The sequence below is a fragment of the Onychomys torridus genome, chromosome 18 (genome assembly GCF_903995425.1).
Source record: "Onychomys torridus chromosome 18, mOncTor1.1, whole genome shotgun sequence".
NCBI classification, from domain to species: domain Eukaryota; kingdom Metazoa; phylum Chordata; class Mammalia; order Rodentia; family Cricetidae; genus Onychomys; species Onychomys torridus.
Genome location: NC_050460.1, coordinates 9,088,643 through 9,112,447, shown reverse-complemented (window position 1 = coordinate 9,112,447; position 23,805 = coordinate 9,088,643).

The window sequence follows — 23,805 nt, the reverse complement described above, 5'->3', positions numbered from 1 at the left end:
GGCCATCATGACCCGGGTTCCAGTTTTCTTCTCAGTTCCTCCTCACTTCATTCCAGAAGAGAGATGTGTGTGAAGGAATGAGATCTTCTTTGTTTCCCTCAGCCTGCCTTTGGGGCCTCAGTCTTTGCAGGCTGCCTCCTTGGGAGCTTCCGGTTTGATGACAAATTTGAAGCTACCATTATTCCACAGAGGTCAGACCTGAACTCTAGCTCTCCTCCATTCAGCCTTCCCCATTTGTAGGGGGAACCTGGGCTTTGTCTTCAGCAACCCCCAAGGGCAGGCACAGACCTTGTCAGAGCGTCTCTGTGTCTCAAGGGTCATATCTATTCCTAACAGAGACTAACACTGGTGGTGAACCCCCAAAGTTATGGAACTACATGCACAAAATGCATTTAACGTTTTATCCTAAACCCTCCCCATAAAGATGGTGTTCTGCTCCCAGCCCATACTGCTTCCCTGCCCTTGACCCTGTCTCCAGGGAGCACAGCCTTGGACTGTGAGATCTCAAGTCTTCTCGCCACACACCCTTCTGGTTGCCCTCAGAAGTCCAGGGACCCCATTCCAGAATAGTGTTTTAAACACATAAAATTATAAGGGAGAACACCTGTACCGAAATATAGTTAAGGTTTTCAAGGTATCTTAATTTCTGAGACAAATTAGAAGGAGACCTACCTCTTCCAGGGATACTGAGGCAGGAAGGGTGTGTGTGTGTGTGTGTGTGTGTATGTACATGTGTGCATATGTGTTAAGGTGTGGGAGGATGTACACATGTGTGTGCATATGTGTATGTATCTGTACATGTGTGTCTGGTACATATATAGATGTGTGTGTATGTGTGTTCATGTGTGTATGTGTATTCATGCATGTGTGTGTTCAGGTGTGTGAGGATGTGCACATGTGTGTGTATGTGTGTGCATTTGTATATGTGTGTGCATGTGTGTGTGTGTGCATGTTCACATGTATATTCATGCATGAAGGACTGCTGTGATCGGTCCCTTCACTTATGAAAAGCTGGTGTGAATGGGGTTGGAGTTGAAGCCTTTTGAAACATTGTTCCCTCTAGATCTTTGTGGATACTGAATCTAAGCAAATGCTAACATAACAAGCTCCTTTAAGGCACATCCAGGAAACAATGCAGGAAATGAGAGCAAAGCCACACTGGACTCCCAGGGGAGCTGTGCAGCACCTTCCTCTTGTCCACTCGCTCGAGAGAGCACTTGTAGAGAGGCTCTCCCAGGGACGTGCTATTAGAAAGTGGAAAGGGCTCTACCCAGTACTCATGGTCACTCTCATCCACCAAATTCTGAGGGCACCAAACTGGGTACACTTTTCTCGGTCAAGTTTTCCATCACTAGGGACTCACTGAGAGATGCTTTGCTGTGATCACAGAGGACCTGAGTTCAGATACCCAGCCCTCAAGTAAAGGAGGGTAATGATGCATGCCTGGAACACTGGAGTCAGGGGAGCAGAGACAAGTGGACCCCAGGGCCCTGCTGACCAGCCAGTCTGACTTAAACCAGAAGCCCTAGGTCAGTGAAAAGATTGTCTTGAAAAATAAACCCAAAGTCAAACTCTGGCCTTCACCTGTGCATGTGCATGCATTAGCACGCGCAACACACACACACACACACACACACACACACACACATACACACACACATACACACACACACACACACACACACACACAGAGTATTAATTAGTTTTCTGTTGCTATAATAAAATATCATGATCAGAAGCTACTTCTGAGAGAAAAGGTTCAGTTGGCTCACAGTTCTAGAGGGGTGAGTCCATCATGGTGGTGGTAGGGGCGTGGTGGCAGGAAGCTGAGCACTCATATCTTGAGCAGCAAGTGCAAGGCAGAGAACTAGAAATAGAGAGAGACTATACACTTTTAAAGCCTGTCCCCAGTGGCATGCTTCCTTCAGGAAGGGAGCACCCTCTATGCCTCCCCAAACAGCACCACTACTGGGAACTAAGTATCCAAACACTGAAGTCTATGGGGGACAGGCCTCTTTCAAACCACCAAACATAAACACAGACAATAAGTTTTTAGATTTTTTACTTTCCATTGTTAGCATTATGGCTTTAAGAAATACCTACACTTGCACCAAAGACAGACACAATTTAAGATGGCTTCTCATAAATTCTGCTAGGTTTCAGACATGTATGTTAGGAAACGGAGGCTCTCTGAGCTACAGACAAAGCTTCTTATCGCTAGCCCCTCCCTCCTTGAGAGTGGGACCCACCTCACTTCACTCAGTCAGCTCCGTAAGTAGACTTTATTCTCAAAGTGTTGTCTTAAGTCAGAGTATCAGTTCTTTACAATATTCTGGAGATTGTTTCCAGCCCCGCTAGAGGTTTCAACACATTAAGACTCTAAGTTATTGATCAATTAATCAAAAAAAACTTCTAGAGGACTTTGGGATAGAGAAGTTAGTAAAGTACTTGTTTTGCAGGCACAGGGAGCTGAATTAGAGGCCCAAACCCACCTGAAAAATTGGTTGTGGTTGTGCGTACTTGTTTCTGGAAGGCAGAAAACATGGATTCCTGGTGCTCAGTGGTGTGTCAGCATAGCCTACTGGGCAAGCTCCAGGTCAATGAGAGACCTTGTCTCAAAAAACAAGGACAGTAACTGAGTAACACCCAAGACTGTCCACTGGCCTCCATGTGCACACACTTACACTTACACACACACACACACACACACACACACACACACACACACACACAGAGAGAGAGTCAGACAGACAGACAGACAGACAGGAGAGACAGAGTTGCTAAAGGGACAAATCTTATTGAGTAGTTCATCTGGTAACGACACAGCTGGCGGCCAAATGGATGGGAATCTTCCCTTCTCCCATGACCTGGGAAATAAGTCTGAAAGTTCACACATTTGGCTATACGCCAAAAGATCTCTGCGAAACGCAGGCCATGGCCTCCCGGTTCTCTGTCAATTGTACTTGTTCTGGGTGTCTCATGATGAAGTGGTGTCGATTGGATCAAGCCACTCCAGTTCACATATTTGATCTGTACAGCCTCTGCCCTGGCTATCTACTGGTTGTTCTGGCATAACGCATCACCTGTCACTCTCATGGGACTGTCCCATGTACTTGGGAGAACATCTGCCAGGTCACCTTCTCCAGAGTCACCTCAGGGTGTCCCTGCTGCTGGGACCACATGATCACCTCAGCACAGAGAGTCCAGTCTTCCCTCGAGGAAAGCCAACCTTGCTCTGCTGTGGCTTCTACTCCCCTGGGATATGTTTGGTTTGATGGCAGATTAGTTATCTGTCAGTCACCACTGTGACAAGCAAGATACCTCGCAGGAGACAGACTCAAAGAAGGACGTATGTGGCAACTACGCGTAATGGCAAAATGGTGATGGCATGAACTCTGTCTCCTGCTGCACACAGGAAGTGTTTGGATGGTAAATCCCCACATAGGCTCGTGTATTTGAATACCTGGTCACCAGTTGCTGGGTGCTGTTTGGGGAGGTTATGGAACCTTTAGGAGGTAGAGTCCTGCTGGAGGAAGTATTTCACTAGGGGTGGGCTTTAAGGGTTTATAGCCAGTCTCCATTCCCCATCTCTCTCTCTCTCCCTCCCTCTCTCCCTCCCTCTCTCCCTCCCTCTCCCTCTCCCTCTCCCTCCCCCTCTCCCTCTCCCTCCCTCCCTCTCCCTCCCCCTCTCCCTCTCCCTCCCTCCCTCTCCCTCCCCCTCTCCCTCTCCCTCTCCCTCTCCCTCTCTGTCCCCCTCCCCCTCCCCCTCCCCCTCCCCTTCTCCCTCCCCCTCCCCCTCCCCCTCCCCCTCTCCCCTTCCCTCTCCCTCTCCCTCTCTCTCTCCCTCTCCCTCTTCCCCTCTCTCTCCCTCCCTCCTGTTTGGGGATGAAATGTAATCTTTCTGCAGCTGCTGCTGTAGTTCTGCATTCTGGATTCTCTTCCTCTAGAACTGTAAGCTAAAATAAACCCTTTCTTCCTCACATTGCTTTTGGTCACTGTATTTCATCATAGCAACAGGGAAATAACTCATATGGTATAGCTATAGTACGAAAGTACCTGTAATTTCACATACGCAAATATAATGTAAAAATCTACAACTGTGTTCTAAATGATAAAGACTGTATTTGGGGGGCTGGAGAGATGGCTCAGCAGTTAAGAGTACCTGATGCTCTTATGGAGAACTAGAGTCTAGTTCCCAATGTTCATGTTGGGAGCTCACAACTCCAGTCCAGCTCCAGGGGATCAAGTGCCTTTTCTGGCCTCCACAGGTACCTATATACAAAAGGAACATGAAATTTCAACTTGAGATGGGCAAATAAAAAAATTGCACATCCAAATTCATGGAACCACTGATATCTTCACCTTTTAAAAAAATAAAAAGCTGGGTTAGAGAGTTGACCCCAGAAGAAAGATGAAGGGAAAAAAGTCTGACAGATTGGTGGGGAGAGGAAGTAAGGTGAGGAGCTCACTGTGTGACCCTGACAAGACAGAATGACCCCATGAGTCAACGCCTCTCCTTTACTTCATTCTCTTTCTTAGTCAATGGGTGGACTCTTGCCATGCCATGAGTCACAGAAGAAGGCCTGCAATCCCCTGTGCTCACACATTCCACCCTCTACACATTAGATACCTGTCTCCACTTCTCAGAGCCTTGGCATCCAAATACTCCAGAGAGTCATCTCCCGTGGTCCCTTCTTGAAAATGTTGCTTTAGAAGAGGGAGGGGTCACTAACATCAGACCTTCCTACAGGTACCACACCACTGTGGGGGAAACATGAGGCTGAACCCCTCAGGCTCTGCATTACTCTAGAAATCTACCACCCAGGCCTCCCAGGCCTCCCAGGCACATCTTGAAGCATTTTGACTATCAAGAAGGATCTATATGCAAATTTCAGAATCCATCTGTCAGCTCTCTTTGCAAAGACTCTTGGAACAGTGTCATGGAAGGAAATCCAGAGAGACAAGGTAATGGGTGTGGGTGACTGCTAACGGGCCATCCAATCTCTGGACTGTCAACCCTGCTTCCCTTAAGCACACATTTGGAGTTCAAGTTCAGTGAGGTGGACTTCTGTTCTGATTGGTTGATTTTTGAGGGAAAAGGAAAATGAAACACATTTTCTTCTGGGGGCTTTGTATTTTGGGAAACCAATGGTTTAACCATTCATATATTCAGCGAGAGCAAGGGTAGTTTTCAAATACTAGATTGTGGGAGATGTTATGAACAATTTTCCTCATATGCTAAAAATTATTTCTTTGTGCTCTGCTCCACACCATATGGGTTGACAAGAGAGAACAGCATCGCCCGTGAACAGGAATGCATTTCTTATTTCTGGTACTACTTAATTTTTTTTGACAATTTTGTTTGTTTGTTTTTGCTTGTTTATTTGTTGTTTGATTTTGAATTTTTTCTCTTAAAGATAAAATATTAACTTTTTAAGAGAAAAATTTAAAATGGTGACATCAGTGGACCCCATATTGTTTCAGAGCAGACTTCCTGAGTCTGCAGTCTATTGAGTTTTTCTTGTGTTAGGAACCCAGTTTATCACTCTGACCACTCTCCTAGCTCAGGAGGAAACTAGGAAGTCCTGCCTTTATACCGGAAGCTCTGAGGTCATCAGGGATCATGAGCCACTGTAACCTGGGCTTTGGACTTACATCCCAAGAAACATAGGCAGGGTTCCCATTCTAATTCCTCCCAAAGACTTTTGAGTTCCCTATGCAAATCTCTTCACATCTTCCAGTAAGTTTCAAGCCAGTTGGTGCAAGCTACCAGAGAGATCCACCTGCTGCTGGCAGCTTATCAGTCATCTTTGGCCGAGTAACAATATTGCTGCACAAGGCAAAACCCACTTATTTGTTCCCAATTTCACAGTCTGGATGGGGACCAAGGTGGAATACCTTTAAAATCTCATTCAAATCCTTCGTCTTCGATCTGCTGTGAAATAAGCAAGACCTTTTGGGACTTATTACTCCAGCAGGGTGATCTGACTTACATGAGACATCTCAGGGCTCCACACAGTTGAAGCTTCCAGTCCTCTGAAAGCTTGACTTCAGAAGTTCTAGAATATCACTTTCCACAAGGTCAGCCCATATAAAGGGAGGGGAGGTGGATGTCTCAGCGCCCACAAGGATGGGAAGAATATTATCAGCTGCCTTTAAAGGCGGTCTAGTCCTAGCCCTGGACATGGGTTGTAGGCTTCATGAGATGGCGTGGAGGGTTTGAAACCAGCTTTACCAGGGCAGGACACTGGGACAATTGTGTGGCTAAATGAGACCTGGGGAGATACCACTGTGTCTCGGGGTTTCCAGAGCCCCATCCCTCAAGCCAGATCCAAAACTAAAACTGAAGACAAGGAAAACCCATCTAAGGCCATGGAAGCCTTCTCACGCTGTGTGAACTACTGCCTGTGACTATTCAAGAGAAACACAGCTTTGGTCAGGTTGTCAGCCCCACCAAGGCAGGCGGGGGCTCCATAGGTCTCAGGCTAATTCTCAAATAAGGACCACAGTTAAATGAAGAACACCAGCAAGCAGATGATGTAACAAAATGATCTTTTGGCAAATCGGTCTGGCATCTGCAGATGACTTCAAAGACAATATGCTCTGTCTTTGTGGATTTACCATGGTGGGTGTTTTTCAACTAAGTATGAACTATGCTCAGGTTATAATATTTTCATTTATCCAGAGACACTGTTTATCTCAAGAATTTAGAATTTGAACTTGTATGAATGTGTCCAGATGAATGTATAGAGAGCATCGCATGTATAGAGAGTGTCACAGATGCATGTGTGGCTGAAGGAACAAGTTACAGGCAGAGGGACACCAAGGCAGCTACATGAGGCCGATGTGAGCTGATCAAAAAGACACACACCACAAATGGGCATAGTGTTTGTGATATGGATTCACAACACGCTCCCATGGTTGGGAATGGTTGCACATACCTGGTGGAACCTAGTCAACTCTGCCTAGTCATTTCCGGGTCAAAACGTCTGGTGTGACCAGGACTCCATGGCTTTGCATGGTTGCATAAAGCATGCAGCGCAACCATGTGATCAATGCACATGCATGGAATAGCCACATGGGCTTGTGTGCGCAGGTGCAGCCCAGCCTTTGTAAGCCAGCGCCATGATTCCATCTTCACTCACATGTCTTTCCACAGGCCTGTGCACCTCTGTCTCTTTACCTTACCTTAATGAAACTCTGGTTAATGAATTTTATCATGTTTCATGACATTTCCTCGCAGGGTAAGAGCTCTGCAAATAACCAACATCTTGGTGCCATGACGAAGTGGGTGCTTCTGGGTGCTCTGCGTATGGAAATCTGTAAACCAAGGAGTCTGCTCCGATTGTGACAGACCACTGTCCATTTGCCTGGCCACAAAAATTTGCATGCAACACCACTGCTTCAGTTGGTGAGTCCCCCACTTTTCAGCCAGCGTAAACAGTTTCCTGAATCTGTGAGAATGACCATTGAGTGTCTGGCATCTCACTGAGTATTCTTGAAACCAGGGGAACCCCCGACCAGTCTTTATTGGCTACGGTCATCCCCTATCGCAGGCCTAAATTTCTAGCCATCTTCCATGTCTGCAGTTTGAGATATTCCTTGCTGTTGGACCACCACTGTTGGGTGCGTCCTGGGCCTGTGTGAGGGTGGCACATTTTTCCGGCTTGATGAGAGGTAGACGCTGTTCTGGATTCCCGGGGAATCCTTGCTTCACACAGTATAGGCCCCTGCTTTTTGGCTGAAGAGCCGTCTGGCAGCCTGTGCCTGGTGAAGGTCCGTCCTTGGCCTTAGGGATACCTGGGGCCTTGGCTCTGGATCATGTTTGCTTTTTTTATTTTTTTATTTTCTGCCTCTCTGCTACAGACATGGGAAATAAGGCTTCCAACCCCATCAGTCCTTCCTCTCCCTTAGGCTGTCTTCTTGAAGCTTTGAAACCTCTCAGCTTAATGCCTTGTTTAAAGATTTCTAAGCTTATCCGTCTCTGTACTAAGAGATGGCCCAAATATGCTTTAGAAAATAACAAAAAATGGCCACCGAGTGGCTCCTTAGATCCTGATATTTTATGGGAATTATCTAATTTCTGCCAGCGAACAGGCAAATGGAAAGAGTTGCCCTATGTCATAGCTCACCAAGGCTCTACTTCAGTTCACTAGCTTAGACCTGGAGAGCCCTGAGGGCAGGCAGCTCCTAATGACCCACTTTGTCTCACAGAGCTTCCCTGACATTAGGGATAAACTTAAATGTTTAGAGAACGGCCCTCTGACCCCGCAGGCAGATGTGCTGGCGATAGCATTAAGGTGTACCATGGAAGAGATGAGAAGGCCCAAAAAGGAACTGCCAGATGCTGGCAAACACTATCCAACCAGCTCCCCAAAAGCTGTCTGGTCCCTGTTTCAAGTGTGGGAAAGAAGGCCACTGGGCCTGGGCTTGCACCACCGCCTCACAAAGGGCACCGACAAGGCCTTGTTCAAAATGTTGCCAAAAGGGTCACTGGTCAGCTGACTGTCCTAATGTCCCAAGCGACATAGGAATGCCAGACGAAGACCACCCTCCGGCTGACTTTGTAGGCTTGGCTGACAGCGGCGACTGATGCTGCCTGGTTTCCGCCCCGGCCACTCCCATCTCACACAGGGAACCTAGGGTAGTAATAAAGGTAAATGGGTGCCCCATCTCAATCCTTTTGGACACCGGAGCTACCTACTCTGTCCTGAGAGAGTTTTGGGGGCCTACCTCTCCTTGTCTCCCTATTGTCAGGGTTGGGGGACAGCCTTACCTACCTCACCAGACACCACCACCCAACTGTATTTTCAGAGGCATCCCTCACACACACACATTGTTAGTGGTGCCAAGCTGCCCTGTACCTTTAATGGGAAGGGATCTTCTAGCTAAGGTAGGAGCGTCCATTTCTTTCGCTCTACACATTCGCCTTGTCCCAGACGCGCCAGCAGCTCCTCTCCTCCTTCTCCTAGCCACTCACTCTACTGACTCTAACAATTCTTTTCCCTTGCCAGCCTCTCAGGTAGACCCAAAGGTCTGGGGTGCCCAGAACCCTTCTATTGCTAGACACCATCAGCCTATTATTATCCAGCTACAAAACCCTACCAGGTATATCACCCAAGCTCAGTACCCTCTCTTGCTCCAGAGCCTAAGGGGTCTTAAGCCTATCATTTCTGACCTTCTCAGGAAAAAACTGCTCCGCCCAACCTCTTCACCCTTTAACACCCCTATACTTGCAGTTAAAAAGTCTAATGGAACCTACCGCCTGGTTCAAGACCTCCTGCTCATTAACTCTGCAGTGGTCCCCCTCCACCCTGTAGTGCCTAACCCTTATACTCTCCTGTCCACCATCCCTTCAGGAACCTCTCACTTCTCTGTTCTGGATCTCAAAGACGCTTTCTTTTCTATCCCTCTCAGGGCTCAGTCTCAGAATATCTTTGCTTTCACCTGGACTGACCCTGACACTCACCTGTCCACGCAGCTGACCTAGACTGTTCTGCCACAGGGATTCAGAGACAGCCCACACCTATTTGGTCAGGCTCTGGCCTCTGACCTGCTTTCTCTGTCTCTCCCTGACTCTAAACTAATAGAGTATATAGATGATATTTTACTCTGTAGCCCATCCTTACAGGTTAGCCAAACTAACACCTCTGCCCTCCTAAATTTCTTATCCAGCCGAGGTTACAGGGTATCTCCTTCTAAAGTTCAGCTGTCCACTCCCCAGGTCACCTGTTTGGGTCTAACTATTACTCCAATCCATAAGGCTATTACTGTAGACAGGAAGCGTCTAATCCAGTCTCTTACAGTCCCTTCTGCTAAACAGGAGATTCTGTCTTTCTTAGGAATAGCTAGCTTCCTACGGGTTCCATCTCTTTCTCTCCTTTCTCGCCCCTTATACCAGGCAGCTCAGGGCTTGCCACACAAGCCCCTCCTCCATCCTGTCACTAAACCTTTTCAGAGGCTCCAGCAGGCTCTTCTTCAGGCCCCAGCGCTTCATCTTCCAGACTTAACCCGTCCCTTCTCCCTCTATGTAACAGAGAAACAGGGATTTGCCCTGGGAACTCTAGGGCATCAGCTGGGACCCTCCTGTGCACCTGTAGCCTATCTGTCAAAGAAGTTAGACCTTACCAGTCAGGGCTGGGTGTCATACATCCATGCCCTAGCAGCTGCAGAGCTCCTTATTCGGTAGTCAAAGAAGCTAAGCTTTGGGTCACCCATTACTCTCTTGTCTCACCATAACCTGTCCCATCTCTTGACTTATAAAGGCTTACAAACTCTACCTCCTTCCAGGGTTCTTTCTCTCCAGGTGGCATAACTAGAGGATGCTACACTTACTTTCCAGACTTGTCCACCTCTTAATATTTCAAGCCTCCTCCCTCAACCTAATGCTGACTATTCTCCTTCTCATTCCTGCACTGAAACCTTAGAAGAACTGTTACCTCACCCTTCACACATACAGGAGGGCACATTGCCCCAGGCCACTTATACCTGGTACACAGATGGCAGCTCCTTTTTATACGAAGGGACCCGTAAAGCGGGTTATGCCATAGTGTCAGATACTAAGATAATAGAGGCCCCGGCATTACCCACACACACCACTAAACCAACAGGCTGAGCTGATAGCTCTCACCCATGCCTTCCAGTTGGCAAAGGGACAATCTCTAAATGTTTACACAGACTCCAAATATGCTTTTCATATCCTCCTGTGCCATGCTGCTATTTGGAGGGAGCATGGCCTTCTCACAGCAAAAGGGGGATCCATATCTAACTCAGGCCAAATAATGGCCATGCTGGAGGCCTCCCACCTCCCTAAGGCTATAGGAATTGTCCACTGCCGGTCTCATCTGACCGATAGCTCTACCATCTCTAGAGGAAACAACCGAGCTGACCAGGCAGCCAGGACAGCGGCCCTCCAGGGTCAAGTCTCACCTCACCCACCACAGGGAATCCAAACAGTACAGCCTACACCCTCACAGGAAACTCATGACACTAGGCAAATTCTCTCCTACCTACACCAGCTCTTTCATCCTAATAATCTTGCTCTGTCCCAATTCGTAAAGGCTCACCTGCAGCCCACTTCTGAGGACTTACAGTTTTTAAAAACTATTACTGCCTCTTGTGAGATCTGTCAAAAAACAGATCCCAATACCAAATACAGGTGTCAGCCTTTTCCCACCCATCAGGCTAGAGGTTCCCTTTCAGGGACTGACTGGCAGCTCGATTTTACCCATATGCCCACCGTAAGGAAAGTTAAATATCTCCTCGTGATGGTGGACTCATTTTCAAATTGGGTGGAGGCATATCCGGTTTCTAATAAGCGGGCTCAGACAGTTGCAGACCTCCTTCTCTGAGAAATTATTCCTCGGTTTGGGGTTCCTGCTTCCCTTCAGTCTGACAATGGCCCGGAGTTCACCTCTCAGATTTCTCAGACACTAGCTAAGGCTCTTAACATCCCTTGGCATTTTCATATCCCATACCGTCCTCAGTCCTCAGGAAAGGTGGACGTACCAACTGGTCTTTAAAGACCATTCTTACTAAGATGTCACAGGAGCTTCACCTCGACTGGGCAAGATTATTGCCTCTAGCTCTTCTCAGGCTCAGGGCTCTTCCTAAAAAGCCTCTTTCAATTTCTCCGTTTGAACTAATGTATAGAAGGCCGGTTCTAACACCAGGTCTTTTATCCAACCCTCCAACTGTTCCAGATAGCCTGTTAACTCCTCTCTTATGTCATCTAAGGTCCATCCTATGGAGCTACGCAGACCGGTCATTATCTCAGCCATGTGACAATCATTGTCCACCTCCAGTCCACATCGGGGATCAGGTTCTTCTCTTTCCTCCAGGCCAGCACCCTTCACCCCTTCCCCCTAAGTGGCAGTGACCCTTCAAGGTAATTCTTGTGAATCCTACAGCCGCTAAACTCGAGGGCTTTCCTCACTGGGTCCACTTGTCTCATCTAAAACCTTTTATCTCACCTCCATCCCAGAAAAATCTCTCTTCATATACAGTAAAACAAACAGGGCCTTGCACTCTCAAGCTCCAGAGGACACCAGGATCCACTGCCTTGTCACAAATTCCAGAGGAATAAGGTGTCACCCCTTCCTTTCCCAACTAGGGCCACACAGAACCGGAGGCAAAAGGACCATCAAAATATCCAGGTGGTAAAGGATATAACAATCTGTCACTGTTCAATACTCAGTAACTGCTCACCTGTGTTTCCTAAATGCTAAACTAATAAAACAAACAGGTGCCTTAAATAAACTACCTCGAATAAAGCTTGTCTCAGGTAAAGATTAAGCAGAGTACTAAAACACCATAATAATTAATTCTCTCATAGCCACCTTTTTAACATGTCTCCACCTGGACAGGCTGGATCTACCTCAGATAAATGTCAACTTCCAAAAATAAAAATAATAATGACTCTTTTCTCGCCAAGCTTTTTCCATATCACCAGTATCTTGCCAGACAAAAGGTTCCTAGCCACACCACAAAGGATGGACAGCTGCAGGACAAGGGACGACAGAACTCCATTCCAGGACTCCCACCATCATCCCAGGACTCCAGAAACTACCCTCCCCATTTCCCAAGAGCCAACCGATGCCCACCATTCAGCTGGAAGCAGTCTTTGAGAGAACCAATGCCCCATACCCACTCATCCGCCATTTTTTTCTTTAAAAAAAAAAAAAAAAAGTCCAGGATGATATGGATTCACAACACACCCTCACGGTTGGGCACAGTTGCACATGCCTGGTGGAACCTAGTCAACTTCGCCTAGTCATTTCCAGGCCAAAACGTCTCACGTGACTAGGACCCTGTGGCTTTGTGTGGTTGTGTAAAGTGTGCAGCACAGCGCAACCATGTGATCTAAGTGCATGTGTGGAATAGCCACATGGGCCTGTGTGCGCAGGCGTGGCCCAGCCTTTATAAGCCGTTGCCATGATTCCCGGCTCCATCTTTACTCATGTGTCTTTCCACAGGCCTGTGCACCTCTGTCTCTTTACCTTACCTTAATAAAACTCTTGTTAGTGAATTTTGTCATGTTTCATGACGTTTCCTCACAGGGTAAGAGCACTGCAAATAACCAACAGTTTGACCAATTTTCCTGCTCCAGCTTGTCACCTGTAAGGTGTGTATAGATTCATTCCAAGACCTAAGGAGTGGGAAAACTGAGGAGAAGCACAAAGAGGTACTTCCCTAACAAGATCTGGAAGAGCACACTGCTAAGACTCTTCAGTAGCTCGAAAATACAAAAGGGGGCCCAAGAGGGTGTGATGTACAGGAACAGATCCAAGAAACAGTTTTCGGAGCCTCAGCAGGTGTGTGGAAACGAGAAGAGTAAAATGTGGCTTCTTACAATTAATGGGGCTTTCCTTGATGCCAGATGAGGAACCCGGGAGGCCGAGAGAGCCTAGTTAGCATCGTAAAGAAAGCCTCAGCACATCTGCAAGTGCTCAGGCTTAGGAACCTAAATCTCCATTTAGTATCTGAGGTACCCAAAAGGACGCTGGAGTGACAGGTTCCCACTTGATTTCTGGACTTAGGGGATATTGTTAAATGACATAACGTGCCTGCCCTCTCAAGGGGAAGGAGTTCAGGAGGTCGGAGTGAGATTTCCCAAGTGAGGAGTCCCCAGGGTATCCCCAGTGCTCTTCTGTGTCCTTAGGTCACGTGAGAATTTATATATGCTCCCTAGTCCACAGCTGTGGAGCAGACAAACCTAAAGCAGTATTTTAGTGAAGGAACCCAACTTTTTTTTGAAGTAATATCACTAAAGGAATACCATAGTGGATGAGCCCAGTGTTTCTGAAGTATGCATTAGGTAACTCCAACATTTTCTGAAGTGGTATTTATTACCTGAAATAATATTGCAGTGGATAAATGATACATTTTCTGAAGTAATATCCTGCAGTGGGTGAGGCCAACATTTTCTGTATGTTTGGTGGTTCTGAAACAGCGGGAGGCTGGAAATGAGAAGTCCTCAATGGACATACACTTAGGACAAACATCTGTTAAACTTTCAGGTTGAGACCAAGTTCTGCTGCAGGTTTTTGTGTGCCTGTGGCCTTTCTGATGACATACTGCTTACACAGAAAACACAATAGCCAAAATGCCCCTAAATCACGTAACAACGACGGTGTCCTACAGTGTGAGACAGAACTCTAACCCTGCAATGTTGGAGATGCCTGTGGCCTACCATTTTCAAGTAACTTTGGACACACAGTCCAAGGCCAAGCCACTCTCAGGACTTACAACTGAAGATTAGTACTACTGGTCCTACCATGCACACCCTGATGGGCAACGTAGATCAGCTCCTGGGACCAGGCTCTGAAGGGAGCCAAACTATAAGCTCCCACTGAGCCCAAGCCTCTCCCTCCAGCTGGGAGCCAAAAAAACCCAAATGCTAAGTTTTGAAGGTTGATATTCACCAAACCAAAGATTTTTCCAAATGCCCAGCAAGTAGAATATTGGGGGAAAAAATGAAAAAATAAACACCTGGGCCTGAGAAGAGCGAAACCTAAGAGCCCTCTCAGCCCTGTGTTAGATGGCTGCTTTATTTGGTTCATGTGTCAGTCTGTGTCTGAGGTGTAGGAGTCAACCTGAGCTAATCCACCGTGAGAACCGCTATGCTCCAGCAAGTCATGTGACTTGCCTTGCTGTTATTCATTCTGTCCTTTGGATAAGTTTCTATCTTTTCCCCTTCACCTTACAGATGAGGAGTCTGGGGGGGGGGGGTGCTGTTCTTGCAAGCAAGGCCAGAGGAGCTGAGACTTGACATCCATGCAGTATCTCCACTTGGGACAGTGGCAGCTTGTGAAACAGAGCAGGTAGTCTGACTTGAGGCAAGAGGATCTGTAGTAGAAACAGGCATTTAGGAAACTTTCCCTAAGTGAGAACTATGGAATGGAGTTTTTATTATTGAGTCATGAAGCCTAGGAAACAGCATCCTTACAACACATGTTTAGATAGAGTGGTATCTGTTGGAGACCCCTTGGCTCCATGAACAAGGCCATGGCCCCTCTTCTGGGGAACCTAGGAGTCTTGAAGCTGTGATGTCCTCTAACCTATCTGCTCCCTCTGCCTGCTGCCCCGTCTGTCTTTTTAGGAAGGAGGCACCAAGAGGACTGTGGCTTGCTTATCCTTGCCTTACCTTGCGTGATACCATCTGGATCTTCACAGCTATATCCAGCAGCTATGGCCCACAGGTGCAGAGGAAGAGCAAGGACCCGCTGTCGGGACCCATCATCACCTCCGAGTCCTCACTTTCCATGGTTTGAGCCTAGTCAAACCCCATACGCATCTGGAATCCAAACTGCATGGAAGTCCTGCATATTTCAGAGAAATCTGTAACGGATTTGTGAGATCTGCCTGCCCTGAAGCAACTTTGTCACAAAGTACTGTATTTTCACATTCTTGTCAAAACCACTGATGTGTCTGCCTCCCGGGCTCAGCACGCTCCCGCCCCACCAATCAGGGCCTCTGCACACACATCAAGCTGTTACAGACTGGATGCCCAAGCCAGCAACTGGTTATCTCCAAAATAATTTCCATCTTCCATGGGGCCATATGCTGGGGGCGGGGGGCGCACAGAGAGGAGGTGTGGTTAGGAGAAGGTCTACTGTCTATTAGAGTGGCTTGTTTTCAGAAGCTATGCTTTAGAAACCCGATAGCAGCCCCATGCTCTTGCTAACTGTGTCCCCTGAGGCCTCCCAGCTCCCCAACAATGGCCTGGGGGGTTCCAGATGAGCTGTTCCCATCAGTCAAAGGACTCAGCCTCTCTTTTATGAAAATCCCAAATGCATTCTGTCCCCACCCTTTCCCTCTGGGTGAATTTTTGTATATTTCAGGGAAGTTTTACCCATCTGTTTCAGATTCATGTAGCTCACCTCATCAGGCTATTGTTTTGTAAAGACAGTCAACAAGGAGTAAACCACTTGGGAGGTCCTTAAAGAGAGGCTCCTGTCTCCTCCTGTACCATCCAGGCTGGGGAACGGACCCAAGTCCCCAGAGCAGTCAAACGCCAGCCAGTCAGATGAGAAGCTAAGGTAGTGAGGATAGAAACTGGAATCTGGGGGTGGGAATGAGCTCAGCTGGTAAAGCTTGCCTTGCAGGCCTGAAGCCCTGGGTTTCGATCCCAGCACTGTGTAAATTAGCGGAGTCAGCAGGCATCTGTAATCCCAAGAAGCTCAGCTAAATAGTGAACCAGGCTCTGCATAAAAGAAAAAGGAAAGGGAGGGAGGGGGGGGGAAAGAGGAGGGGAAGGAAGGTGGGGGACTTTTGAATCTGATAACAAGTACCTTCCCCACTCTTCCAAGTCCCCACTGTGGAATCAAATGTTGTAGGCTCCATTCTAGGATTTAGAGAAAGGAGACAGAAGGCACTTCCCAGGTGGTCATCTGGAGCCAAATGCTCCACCAGGGTGGCTCTGAGGACCAGCCTCAACACAGGCTGAGGATAGTCCCGGCAGATGGGCCACTGACACCAGCTGAGGGCCATCCGAAGGAACACCCAACCCAGCCTCCCAAAGACTGTCTGAGACAGTGACTTCAGATGGACTCCCTGCTTTGATCAGGAAGGTTCTGGGTCCAGATGCCCCTAGGGGTAGCACAAAAAAGGCAAAGGACTTCTCTTGAGTTAGGAGTGTACATGCCCAGCCGGGGCCTTGCCCCCTTGAAAGCTAGGCTCAGCAGGCCTCAGGGGTATGGCCATGCCGCACTGCTAACGAAGGTGACCCTGGGAAGGAGCTGCGCCTTGGTGGTCCCAGGGTGAGAGGCAGAGCCAGCCACCAGGAACCTAGCCATGCCAGGAAAGTGGGAGGGCACTGGCTCCTGCAGCTCCCTTCCACGGTGGTCACAGGGTTCTCCCGCATCAACGAGCCCGACCGCCTGCTGCATCTGGCTGTGGCCAAACCCAGGGGTGAGGGTCCAGCTCCTGACACAGTCCGTGTGCCTGGATGGCCAGGCAGAGGCACGTGGGGGAATCACCAGTGCTGGGGCCCAACAGGCGCCATCTGGGAATGATTAGAGGCCGACTCTTATCCTGGGCCTCTGTAAACCATCCATCAGGGAGGCAGGGAGGAAAACACAACTTTCTTTCCCTTTTTATTTATTTATTCTCTGCTTTGTTTATAGTGACAGCGGTCACAGGTTCCCTGAAAGGAAATCACTAGAAATTACAGGGTGTTTGGTTGGGCTCTTTAAAAATTAATTTCCTCTATTTTTGCACGAATCTGATTGGCTCTCATTCCTGTCCACTAACTTACCCTTTCTGAGGGGGAAAAATTCTCTTTTGATTTGTCCTTAATGTGGAAAATGTTGGCAGTTCTGCAATGTGATTGGAAAGATGGAAGGGCAGAAACCTGGTAGCACTTTTTGGGGCCTTCCAGAACTCAGGAGACCATCTCTAACAAACACAGCCACAGTTGAAGGGCTTCCCCACAGCCTAGCCCTTCCCGCTGGAACTAGAGTACAGCCAGTTATGAAGCACTGTTGATCTGGGAATCGAACCAGAGTCCTCTGGAAGAGCAGCCAGGGCTGTTGAGCCATCTCTCCACTCTGACTTTTCCTTTCTTAATAAGCATCTCTCTTACAGTCTTTGCTCTGGAACTCAAGACCCTGGAAACTTTAGCAGGTGCCCTAGGACTCAGATCAGTGCCTGGAACAGTACACCACCAAGCAAAGGCTGAGTAACCAGGTCCTCTGCAATGACAAAGTATCAGTCTCCTTCCATGTATTTGTGTGTTTGTAGATGTGCGCCTGTGAGTATATGCACTTGTAGGCCAGAAGAGGAGGTCGGGAACTGGAGTTTCAGTGGCTGTGGGCCACAGTGTAGGTGCTGGGGACTGAACCCGGGTCCCGAGAGAACAGTGAGTGCTAGTGACCACTAACCCATCTCTCCAGCCCTGGTCTCTATTTTTAAAGATGCTGTTGTGTTTATCCTTCATTATGGGGTGACACTGCAGACTGGCACCCTCCCCCACCCGTCCCCTCCCTCCCTCTGAGAAGAGTGAGGATTCCTTGGTTTTCCTGGTAAAGGTTTCACTTCTATCATTTTGGAAATGAAGAAAGAGACCATGAGTTTGAAGCAGAGTGGGGAGGGATACATGGGAGGGTTTGGAAAGAGGAAAAGAAGGAAGAAACAGTGCAATTAAATTAAAAAAAATAAAAGGCTATCCTAACATACCAAAAGTAATGACCAGGCCTTCCCTCCTTACAGAATGAGGGCCTGGACAAGATGAGGACTGACGACCTTCAGCTCCTACGTCACTATTTTCTAGTATATGGTTATAACGCACACACACACACACACACACACACACACACACACACACACACAGGGGGGTGATTCATTCCTTTCCTCCAAAGCAGTATTGTAAAAGTCAGTAGTGATTTCTAATTAGCTACTATTTTCTAAACTCAACATTTCATCTTGCGTTCCCTGCTTTCCTTATCCATTCAGTGTCTTTCAGTTTGCTGAGTGGGTATCTGGGAGCTGTGAGTTCTCTTGAGTCTTTGTACTACTGTAAGATCCAGTTCTCCAATTGTACTTGAAGGAGGAAAAGAATTTTAGATGAAAGTTCCTTTTCCCCTCAACTCATCTGGGGCATTGCTGTGGCATTTTCTGCCTCTGCTGTTGCTGGCAGGAGGCTGCCATCAGCGGTTCACTCTTTAGGGCTCCTCCAACCCCCCCTTCCCATCACCTTTGGTGTAAATTCTTTGTCTCTCTGTGTTGTGGGTTATTCTTATCCTAGCCTGCTTGGAACTTGGAATATATATGTGCCTGAAATGGAGTGTGTGACTATTTTAAGTTATCTCCCAACACTTCCCTTCATTCTCTGTGTGTTATTTCTTTGTTGCTCCTGTTGTACAGATTGCTTCTACCCTTCCGTGACTTCTGTCTTTACTTCTCACAGTTGAGAACACTGAGGTCTGGCAAGCTGAAAGAATTCCCTCAAACCAAGCAAGCAAGCTGGAATATATCTCCAGCCCAGCCTTCCATGATTCTTGATCAGTTTTTGTTTCCTATCACCTTGTGTCTCTGGGTTTCAATATGAGTAATTTCCTTAACTCTATTTCCAAATTCTTTCTTCAGCTATATCTAACTTACTGCTTAACCTGTCTGGAAGGTTTGCTTTGTTTTTTAGTGTTTGATTTCTACAAGTTTTAGTTATGTCAACACCCAAGGTGATTTTTATATACATCTTGTATTTTTCGATATGTTGCTTGCAGATGACACTAGCTGATGGATACACATTGTTCAAGCAGGGGATGTCATACTGTGGAGTTTTAGATGTTGGTTCTTTGGCATTCTCACTTTAAGTGACCTTAGAGTTTCAAATAAAACTGTGTTCATGCTGGGCTGTCCACCTATAATCACGGCTTCTTGGTGGGCTTCTACCAAACCTCCTGTCAACAAGAGTTCTGAATGACAATTAAGATCTTCCAGTTGGGTATAGAAGTAAGACATCTTCTGGACAAGTTAGTCATCTTCTATACACTTTGGTGTCTTATCTAAGTAAGTTACCTTCTTGACATCTTTGGCTTTTTACTGTTGGCTAGAGAGTTTCTGACATTAGAGAATTCTGTTTTCATGGATATGAAGAGACTGTTGGTGCATGGGGTGTCCAATCCCCAGCTTCCGGGGTTAAAAGGCAATCCTGGTGTCAGCGATAACTCCCTGACCTGGCTTCTCATTTTGGTGACTGAGCTGGCTCATGATTTTATGGCTTCTGTGAGGAGGTCCTGATGCCCCATCTCCCCTTCTTTCTGGGTGGGCAGGTCCTTCCTGTACATCTGAGAGTTATTTTTGTGGTCCAGCTGATAGCCTGCCTTCCAACCTTCCTGATGATTTTATAAGCAAGTTCACAGCATAAATTCCTCTCTGTGTTAAAATAAAGGCTGGGTCTGTCTACATAAACCAACTCCTACACACCACATGATAATGTTGAAAACCTTACACACAGTTAGGCTCAAATGCCTTTGGTACACAGCCATAGAATCAACCAGTGCTCTTGAGTGACTGGGAAGGTCTGGGGTGGGGGCTTCTAAGACTCAGAAGCCAAGGATTCACAAGGTTCAGGGCCCAGAAAGTTCTAAGACTCACAGGGCGACTCCCCGAGGTCATGCCAACCTTCTCTTCAGACCCTATGAACAGGAAAGCCATATGCCCTCTGAGACAGTTCTCTTCTTCCATGAAGTGGGTGCTCTCTGCATATACCTACGTGTAACATGGGTGCATGCTCTCCCATCACAGGCCTATGTATAACATAGATGCATGTTCTCCCTTCACAGATGTGAAGCCTAAAACAAGAAAAGAACATGGCAAGTTTTAGAAATAATATTTCTTTGGGGAAAGATTGTGTGTGTGTGTGTGTGTGTGCGTGTGTGTGTGTATATATGTGTGTGTGCGTGCGTGTGTGCGTGCGTGTGTGCGTGCGTGTATGCATGTGTGCATGCGTGTGTGTGTGTGTGTGTGTGTGCGTGTGTGCGTGTGTGCGTGTGTGTGCGTGTGTGTGTGTGTGCGTGTGTGTGTGTGTGTGTGTGTGTGTGTGTGTGTGTGTACTTTCTCATGTAGAGGCCGGAGGTCAATGTCTGCTGTCTCCCTCCATTGCTCTCTACTTTATTCTGGGGACAAGGTCTCTGACTAAATCTGGAGTCTGCCCTTTTGACTGACTGGTCAGCAGCTCCCAGGATCCTCTTGTTGCTATCTCCCTGCACTGGAATTCCAGGACTTGTTGTTATTTGTCTGGGTTTTATTTTGAGGCAGGGTCTGATGGAGCCCAGGCTGGCCTTGAATTTTCTGTGTAGCTGGGGAGAACCCAGTTTCTTAATTAGAGTTTCTATGGCTGTGAAGAGACACCATGACCGCACAATTCTTCTAAGGAAAACATTTAATTGTGGTGGCTCACTTACAGTTCAGAGGTTCAGTCCATTATTGTCATGGCAGGACATGGCGGCATGCAGGCAGACATAGTACTGGAGAGGCAGCTGCTACACGCTGACATGCAGGCAACAAGAAGTAGACTGAGGGTCACACTGAGTGAAGTTTGAGCTAAAGAGACCTGAAAGTCCACCCTCCACAGTGACACACTTCCTCCACAAGGCCATACCTCCTTCAACAAGGCCATGCCTCCTAATACTGCCACTGCCCTTGGGAGCCATTTTGTCAAACCAACTCACCTAGAACTTCTGATCCTCCTTCCTCTGTCTCCCAAATGCTGAGATTACAGATGTGGGCCATCACCATGACCAACTCAGGTGCTTTTGATTTTTCCTTCCTGCCTTCCTGCCTTCTGTCTGTCTGTCTGTCCATCCATCACTCCCTCTCTCCCACTTCTCTTTATCTTCCCTCCTCCCCAACCCTCCTTTCCTAAGACAAGGTCTCATGCAGCCCAGAAGAGGACTGAACTTTTGATCTCTGCTTTCCTTACTCTAGTGCTGGGATTATAGGTGTGTGTGACACACTAGTTGTTGTTTAGTATTGAACCCACAGCTCCTTGTATGCTAGGCAAGCTCTCTACCAATAGATTATATTCCCAGCCCTCTGCAGCCATTTTAGATAGATACTTGGGATGTTGAGGCAGGAAAATCAAAAGTTTAAGGTCACCTGGTTAGCTTAATGAGATCTTGCCTCAAACTAAAAGTAAAACAAGGGCTGAAGATGTAGCTGAGTGATAGAGTACTTGCCTGGCTTGCATGACTGTAGGTTGACTCTTCTGGAACACACACATACACACACACACACACACACACACACACACACACACACACACACCACATACACACTCACACCACACACATACATACAACATATGCACTCACACACTATACACACACCATACACTCACTCACAATACACACACCACACACACTCACACCACACACACTCACTCACACACTACACACATGCTCACACACCACACATACACTCAAATACCACATACACACACTCACTTATACAAACACACACCACACACACCACACACAAACACACACACTCACACCATACACACACTCACACCATACACACACTCACATACCACACACACACTCACACACCACACACATAGTCACATACACACACACACTCACACACCACACACATAGTCACATACACACACACACACTCACACACCACACACATAGTCTCACACACACACACACACCACACACAGTCACATACACACACACACTCACACACCACACACATAGTCACATACACACACACACACACCACACAGTCACATACACACACACACTCACACACCACACACATAGTCACACACCACACACACACTCACACACCACACACATAGTCACATACACACACACACACACACACACACTCATACACCACACACATAGTCACATACATACACACACTCACATACACACACATACACACACACACTCACACACCACACACATAGTCACATACACACACACACTCACACACCACACACATAGTCACACACCACACACACACTCACACACCACACACATAGTCACATACACACACATACACACACACACTCACACACCACACACATAGTCACATACATACACACACTCACATACACACACACACACACACACACACTCACACACCACACACATAGTCACATACACACACACACACACTCACACACCACACACATAGTCACACACACACACACACACACACACACACACACACACACACTCACACACACACCCCACCACACACACCTCTTCCAGAACCTCTTCCCATTGATGTAGCATTTGGAAGAGCTGGTCCTCAACATTCCCAGAGTCCTGCCCACAGTATTCATGATCTATTAAAATTCATCTTTGGAAATCTTAGCCCCAAGGAGAGGCTGTTGGGAGGAGAACTCTGTCCTCTGTGAGGTGAGCCGAGCCTGAGGGTGAAGGCCTTGTGAAGTGCATTGGTGCCTTACAGAAGAGAGCCAGGGTCCCCATTCAATTCCCCCAGCATGTGAGGACGCAGAGAAGGTTCTGGCACTATGATCACCCAAGCAGGCCATGGTTAGACACCAACTGTGCCAGCAACCTCACAGGGGGCTTTTCAACCTCTAGAACTGTGGATCATACAGGTTTGCTGTTTACACACCACCCAGTGTATAGTAATTTTGTTCCTGGCATCAGAACACTGAGACAAAGGGGAAACTCCTTTAGTGAGGAAGGGGACACTTACTCAACAGCAAGCATCATAAGAACAGTGTTCAGATTTGCTTTCTGATGTTGTGATAAACACCATAACCAAAAGCAGCTTGGTGAAGAAAGGGTTGATTTCATCTTATACTTCCGGTCACAGTCCATCATTGAGGGAAGTCAAGGCAGGAACTCAAGGCAGGAGCCCAGAGCTGAAATCGTGATAACACTGCTAGCTACCTGTTCTCTGGATTGCTCTCAGCTAGCTTTCACATACAGCTCAGGCCCACCTGCCTAGGGATGGTGCTGCCCACAGTGGGCTGAGCAGTTTTTCACAGGCATGGCCACAAACAAGTCTGACACAGGCAGTTCCTTGGTGAGGTCCCTTCTTCCAGAGCGACTCTAGGCTTTGTCAAATTGACAATATAAATTAGCATGAACCAGAACAAAGAGAGATTTAAGTCATTACATCATTTAATTCTTCGTCCTGCCCAATAGGTTTTGTGATCCTCATTGTGTGAATGAGGCAACCAGAGATCAACACAGTTAAATAGCTTACCACATCCACGGTGTGTCTGTGGGCACGCTTCCCTAATGCTTTGTATGTGCGTGTGGCATGTGTGTGTAATATGTGTGAGGTTAGAGAACTACCTCAGGTGTG